The sequence below is a fragment of the Tachypleus tridentatus genome, chromosome 7 (assembly GCF_004210375.1).
Source record: "Tachypleus tridentatus isolate NWPU-2018 chromosome 7, ASM421037v1, whole genome shotgun sequence".
NCBI classification, from domain to species: domain Eukaryota; kingdom Metazoa; phylum Arthropoda; class Merostomata; order Xiphosura; family Limulidae; genus Tachypleus; species Tachypleus tridentatus.
The window spans coordinates 1,892,223-1,900,444 of record NC_134831.1 but is presented as its reverse complement, the minus strand read 5'-3'; positions in this window follow the sequence as shown (position 1 = coordinate 1,900,444).

Here is an 8,222-nt window from a genome sequence, read left to right as displayed (position 1 = left end):
TAAAAAACAAACGAGTTTTAGTAAGTTATTTATCACCTTATGATATTTAAGGTATTTTGTTATAGTTCAATAATAAATAAATAATATGAACATTAACTTAGCAGCTAAAGTTTCTGTTATGTCCTTTCTGCATTACAAGTTCTGGTGGAATAGTCGATCAACGGTTTTGCTGTTCGATTGTCATGTACACAAAGTGAAGATAGCTGTCAAATATTAAAAGTTACACATTTGATAGTCAAGAATGAGATGAGTTTACTTTGGGCTACTTGAATATGAATGTTTTTTTTCTGTTAAATAAGGATGTTACTTTTTTATGTGACAGATTGTGTTTCCCATAAATATATTATTAATATATTTTGTGTTTATTTCACAAGGATAACAAAAAGCCAATGGTTTCCAGCGAGCTTACAAAAAGTGAATGAGCTCTAAATGATCTGTTGTCTGAAGTTAAAACTACCGAAAAAATCTTTAAAAGTGTGAATGAGAATCCTTCTGAAACATTTACTTCATCTGCAGAATCGGAGACAAAATCTACCCTTTCCAAACTTACAGCATTTGCGGATTTTCTTTTCCAGCATCCAAAGTATACAATTGAAAACCAACCTAACTTCAATTGCATCTCTTTTTCAAAACAACCACAGAAAGATTTCTCTATCAATTTAAATTCAAAGATGAAAAATATGTAACATTTTCAAAACCTTCACATATCAAAACACTGTCTCCAACACATAAACTTTCACTTTCAAAAAGTACTCCTTGTGTTTCCCCTTCAACACGAAAGAGAGGTGCTTTTGAGAAAAACGAAACAGGTGGCTCTGTTTTACAAAAGCAATCTGAGAAGAAATATTATATTCAAATTGAATCTGAGTCGAACTTCAAAGCTGTAATTAACCAATCTATATTATGTGATACTAACACCAATTTTCCGCCTTGTACACATCTCCCACAACTTCCAGTATCAGGAGGGAAATGAATCAACGAATAGTTTCAATCGAGTTTATGGAGAACAACCATTACATCAGTATTCCTCTTCTGACTGTTATATAGAAACTACATTGAATAAAATATATTTAAATGACCGCTGTAACATATTAAGAAGTAGTGCAAAATTATTTTAATTAAGAACAGATTTCGACAGTTAAATACTAAACAAGATGACAAGGTGCGAGTGTCATTTAATCAGAATATTGAAGTGAGAAAATTGACTAGTTATACAATCATGTACAATTACTATTACTCATTCTGAACTTTCTACTTGTTAGAGAAAAGAAAGACCAAATGTGTCTAATATTTCAAGTCACAGTTACACACAATCATCAAATATGTCTGGGCATCAGAAAAGAAAGAAATATCTTATATTCAGTGCGACTGAGCGTGTTCTTACTAACCAAATCTAATTAAAAAGGGTCTAAAATGTAGACAACGAAGCATTTCATACCACGTTAAAAACATCGAAGAAAAAACTGGTTCAAGGTCGTCTGACAATCTAGCAGTTACGTTTTCCTTAGAAGATTTATCTATCACAATGAACGCAATTTTCATACAAGAAAATCACAGAACATTGATTTATAACCGATGATAAATACACTGCTGGTATGGTCTTAAACTTTTGTTCAGCTAGTATTTAGGCTGATTTCATAGTGTTCACATTTTCCCTATTAAATGTTAAAAAGTTTTTAATTTTTGTCTTATCTTTTCTTATTTTCATCTTTCGAAGCTCTATTCAAATAAGTTGTTGAGTCTAACAACGAAAAATGCATATTTTTTTCTTTATGTTCATTAGCCTTAAGATTTTGGCCAGCAGTGTATATTTAATGATATATCAATATAGTGGAAGATAATCGATTATATGTTACTGTAATATTGTTAGAAACCTATCTGAAGAAAACATTTGAAACCTGAAGTAAGTTTTCAGAGCCTACAAAGTGAAATCTTACGTTTAGTTTATGTTGAATCCATTATTCATTTATTTATGCAGTGAATCTTTAGTATGATGTATCAATGTTTATGTTCTCTGTTATACAAATGTAAAATATAGACTTTATCTGAAACGGTAATAAAACTACAGTGTATAAGAATTTAATTAAAGCTGGTCCAATATTTTATGAGCTAAGGTGCTTATAGAATAACAGTGTATTTAGAAGTTTTGTTAATAAATGTATCAGTATAATTCTCAAAACTCTAATTTCACATTGTTATTACTAGGTGTGTTCTATAGTAATAAACGTAAGTATGTTGGATATATAAAAAGTGGAAGAATAATAGCTTGATTTATAACTAAGGGTTCTTTTGATATTATGATTGATAATTCTATTTTGGATATAAGCTATATTCAAGTGTCAGCAATATTGCTGAACGAGTCCCTGACGTATATTGATATATTACTGATACTGGTCATGAAGTGTATAGCAACTTGTTGATGGTAAGAATATTATTAAGGCAGAGTAGTGTGCAATAATTTTTGACAGTGAGAATTTATCGAGCGTTTAGTATAAATGCAAATTGTTTTAGTCAGCAAGAAAAAAAGCTCTAGTTAAAGATATCTGAAAATATCTACATAAAGACAAGAACATATTTTTATACAGTATTAATGATTAAACATAATTATTTCTTAATATAGTTTTTTAAACTTTAATGTAACAAATCAACTTATAAAGCTAAATATGAGATTTAAAAATCGTTACCGATTAATACATTGATTGAAAGCACCATAGACATAACACTATGCATTGCACATGCAAATTTTAGCTATGTTATTCGAGACAAAAAAAATGCATAGTTACATAGGGTTTGATCGGGAAATGTGGGATATTTTTATCCTAGTTTCAGGTACTATTGGGTTAACTGAATAATCGACAGCAGGTTTAGTGACTTCCTAACTTCGTATTTATGGACTGATTTCTCGCCCACAAACATTGATTTTTAAACAGATTTCTTTAATATTCTTACGACTTACAAATAGTGTACACATCCAACCCCCAAGAAGATCTGACACTTGGTTGGATGACTTTTGCGAACTCATTGTAATTCTCGGAAACAAAAGTACTTTAATATACAGCATGAAACATATCAACAGTGATCAAAGATGGTAAATTGACGGTCTGTTTTCCCGTAACTCTCGTTCTTAACGTCAAAGTTTCGATTAACTCCTCATGTATGAATTGTATTTAAGTTAATATAAACTTTTCGCGTAGCTTTTTCTCTGCTACGATAGCGTCAGTTTAGATACAATGTAAACAGTTACTTCTTAATATCATCTGGACTGTACCTCAGTTTATTTGTACTTGACATATATATTCCATTTAATGGTCAAGCATCATTATATAACTCCTCAATTTTCTGCATATGAAATGTATGAAAATCCTACATGAAATTTTATAAAATTATAATTTTCCTCTCTTGAATAATTTGAAAATAGTGTAAAATACATCAATTCTCCCTTCTTGAAGAAATTTTTATCATCGATATACATTTTGCATCTAAACTTCCGTATGTCTATCTTTTCTTGTTTCACTGAACAATGGTTGCATTAATCCATCTAAAATATTTAGTGATTTGACTCGTGCAATAACCCAACCTTAATATTGACCGAATAATAGTTTCACGATTATTTATTTCACCATAATATTAATATTATATTTTATTCATCACCACAACTCATTGAACCAATCAGATAATATTATTTATTTACATTACAAGCCGTATTTAAAATTACGTATCGTCAATCAAATATACTACATAACACTATGTAACACAAATTTTGTTCCTGGGTAGTATGTGTTATTTCTTAATTGTTTATGTTGTAAAAGTACAGAAAATGGCCATTATTCCCTTCAAACTTTGTTTTTGTGACCTGGATAATGAAATTTAGAAATTAACCTATTTTCTATGTTAAAACGGGCAGATTTGCACATTTTCATTAACATAAGGTCTGAATAAAACAACATATGAATCAAGATTTAAATGTATTTATACTAAAGGTATATAAAAATGTTTAGAGATGAGTAGTTTTTCGAAATTTGCGACTGTAATGTAAATCACGTTAAGGTATCAGCTCTCAAATATAGTCCCTCATCATATTTTCATTATACGCTCCTTGGTAGCAGCGTTCAAAGTTGGTGGAAGCGCTCGCCTTGCTCTTCTGAGTATGCTCCCATGTTTTCTTTGAATTTATCAAGATGAACGTCAAGGATATGGACTTTCAGGGACATCCTGCAGTCCATTTTGCCGTAGTTCTTTACCAGAGCCTCAACCAGTTCCGCGTAATTTTCAGCCTTGTGACTACCCAAAAAGCCCCGGACCATTGCGACAAAGTTGCCCCACGCCTTTTTCCCTTCCTACTCAGCTTCTTGGAGAATTCTGTGCACTCCAGGATCTTTATTTGTGATCCAATGAAGCTTCAGGTTTGACCTTTGCCTCATACAGCTCAGGGAAGAAGTATCGAAGGTACTTGAAGGCTGCAGACTCCTTATCAAGAGCTGTGAGAAATTGTTTCATAAGACCCAGTTTTATGTGCAATGGTGGGAACAGCACCTTCTGGAGGTCCACTAGTGGCTCATACCTGACATTGTGCCTCCCCACATAAAACTCGGTCCGTTGTGCTTCCCGATGTTGTACACTGCGGTTTTCCTTCTGTCACAAAGGTAAAGATAACAGGGAAACTTGATAAAGTCTCCTTAGAGACCCATCAGGAATACCACCATTTTGAAGTATCCGATAACCTCTCACCCATACTCATCATACTTCAAGGCTTCTAGCAAGATCTTGACCCTGTTGTATTCGTCTTTGAGGTGCATCGAATGAGCCAGGGAAAGAGACGGATACTTATTCCAGTTATGGAGCAGCACAGCTTTGAGGCTTCTGGATAAGCTATCAATGAAGAGGCGCTATTAGTTTGGGTTACAGGTAATTTCAATTGCCTCACACAAACCGGATACATTGTGGCAGAAGCAGTGCCCATCTTGACGAGTAAAGAAGCTTGAAAAATGTCGGTGACGCTTCCTCTAACTTGCGACTTGCATACTTTCATCTAACATATTCCTCTCCTTGAGCCTAGATGTCAAAAGTTTGGCATTTGATTTTGTTAGACCAAGATCTCTGATCAAGTCAGCACTAAATCAACCTGGAATGTTCTGGAAAATGGCTAAATTTAAAAATTTCACTGCCCAGATCACAAAAGCAAAGTTTGAAGAGAAAAATAGATCTTTTCCATTTACTTTAGGCATAAGCAATTGGGAAATACCACTTTCTGCCCATGAACAAGAAAAAGTAAAAATTTTGTTGCATAGTGTAACCGCACTTTAATATCAAATTTTCGATCATCGTTTGCTCTCTCTCTCTCCCTCGGGATTAGGGTTATCGTATGTACCGTGGACGGTTTGATGCGCTTTGACCTTTTCCTCCTTCCTGATCATGCAGTGTATGTTGGTATGGCTACTTATTTTGGGTCAGTGATCTAAGTTTACTCCGACCCTTTTCAGGGAAATGTCCATGTACTAGTTTCACACATTTTTATACATTTGTTTGTTTGTTTTGAATTTCGCACAAAGCTACTTGAGAGATATCTGTGCTAGCCATCCCTAAGTTAGCAGTGTAAGACTAGAGGGAAGGCAGCTAGTCATCACCACCCACCGCCAACTCTTGGGCTACTCTTTTACCAACGAATAGTGGGATTAATTGTAACATTATAACGCCCCCACGGGTGGGAGGGCGAGCATGTTTGGCGCGACCTTCAGATTACGACATTTATACATATAATTTGTCCTATCAGTAGGAAATCTAGTTTGATGATGGCCTTTTCTTTCTTCCTTTTATACATGTATATAATCATTATTTTTATGTTTAAAATATATGATGATCGGGAAGAGATGTTTAGGACTATCTTCATCATGTATGAGGTACCTGTCTAGTTCGCATAATAATTCATTTTTCATCCAATTTTTATGAAAATACGTTATTGTACTGTGTAGGAGTCTATCTGGTATGGTTTGTATGTTTGAATATTTGTGTATAAATTTTGTTGCTGTTTCTCTGGGAACTCTGTATGGTGTTGTGAGGAGTGTGTTTTGTATTTTTATTTATTTTTTCACTTACAGTAATCCAAGTTGGAGCTGCATAATCAATTACTGGTCTAATGTATGTTTTGTAAATTTTTAGTATATTGCCTGTTGATGCTTCACTATACTTGGCAGTTAAGACTTCAAGCATAGCTGGTTTTTCGCCAGATTTTACTTTTAATTACATTTAAGTGGTTAATCCACGTTAATTTTGAGTCATAGGTTAGAGCTCGAAATTTTGCCTATGTGGCAGTCTGAAATAGTGTTCCATTCATATATATTTCAGGCTGTAGTTTTTGTGCTTTGTTAGTTTGGTAAATACGACTAATTGTATTTTTGCTGTATTTCTTTTTATTTTGTATTTTTGGCTGTATTCAGTTATTCTATTTAATTGTGATTGTATGTTTGAGGCTGCTATTGCTGGTGTTGGAGCACTTTTACAGACTGTCACATTATCAGCGAACTGCGAGGAGAATCCATGATTGGGATCCTTCTGTGGCGTATTGTTTTGACTTGCGTTTGTTTGGTTGTTTTTTAATTTCGCGCAAAGCTACATGAGAGTTATCTGCGCTAGCCGTCCCTAAATTAGCAGTGTAAGACTAAAAGAAAGGCAGCTAGTCATCACCAGATTTAATAGAATTGCCAAATTTTTCAAGCACATGGATTGATAATCCAAGATTCTTAATGTCATTTTAATTAAACTGTTGTAGTATAGTTGGAATAAATATTATTTTGGTGCAGTTTAAACGAAACGTTTCTGTGGTATAATTGGAATGACGAAACACCGATTTGGTGAAAACTGCTAGAAATGTCTTACTCTGAAACATATCTCTGTCTTGTAAATATGTAATAAACCAACTTTTCAGAGCAACCGATGGTATTGACTATATTAAGAAATTAAAATGTGACACGTTGTTTTCAAGTCACGAAGCCAAACTAGTGAACGAAAGCACATAATGAATATTGACCACTTGCTGATTTAAAGCGTGACAGACCGTTAATTAGGTGATTTTGAAGAAAAACGCTAACTTGCTTGTTTGCTGTCGAAAAAGGCAATGGGACATGTGTGTTCAGCCCACTTTGTTATCGAACCTCGAGTTTTAGCGTTATAAGCCTTCATACTCACCGCTGACCCATTTAGAAGGTGGGGAGGACCAAGTAAATAGAAATTATTAAACACGTTACTTAAGCAAAACTTGACATAAATCATTGCAGTCACGAAACCCTATTAGTGGATGAATCCAGTTGATGGTTGTTTGGGGTGAGGGGAGAAAACGAAGATAAATCATCTTCTTGTTAGACCTGTTAGAAATACGATTATTTTGTAGTCCTTGAAACTCAAGATTAAAACACTGACTACTGCTGTCGGAAGGCTGAAGTCCGAGTTGCTACAACGATGAATTGAATAATAAAACAATGAAAATTTAGTTCATTTTGAATTATTTTTGCATGTAGAAATATATATATACACAGCAAAGACAGGTCAACTGAACTATTAACAGTAAAACACCAGAGAGAAGGCAGCTAGTCATCACCACCCATTGCTAACCCTTGAGCTACTCTCTTACGAACGAATTGTGGAAAGGGCCGCCATATTGTAATGGCTAATAAGGAGCATGTTTGGTGGGAGGGGACCCGTGATCTTCAGATTGCTAGTCAAAAACACTTTAACAACCCGGCCATGCCGGACCCAGGTCGAGTGGAAACATCACCGACTTCATGTTATTCTTTAAGTCTCTCTTTTCTTAAAGAAAGAATAACAAGAAATCATACAACTTTGCCAGTTTGGAATATTGTTTAACATGTTTCTATAGGTAACTGTTGAACACACATTAACCGTTGATCTGAATGAATTTAACGCTCGTTCAGTCAAAGAGAGAGAAACATTCTAAACGTAAGCAGCGACTGTCAATTTGTCTGAGAAAACTAATTAAGCGTGTAATACCAACATCAACGAGATTTCTTTGCGTTGTCTCTACGTCATAATCCGTGAGAACTCTTTTGTGCTGATTAAACGCGAAGCCACTAACTGTAGAGAAAGGTGTATTGTTCTTTTAAGACTCCTTTTGTGGAGGTTTACCTGAACCTGAATAAGGTATACAAGTTTATTGTGAGTTTATAATGTCCCGCTTTAAAAAAAATGTAACAGAAAAATGAGGAATAAGA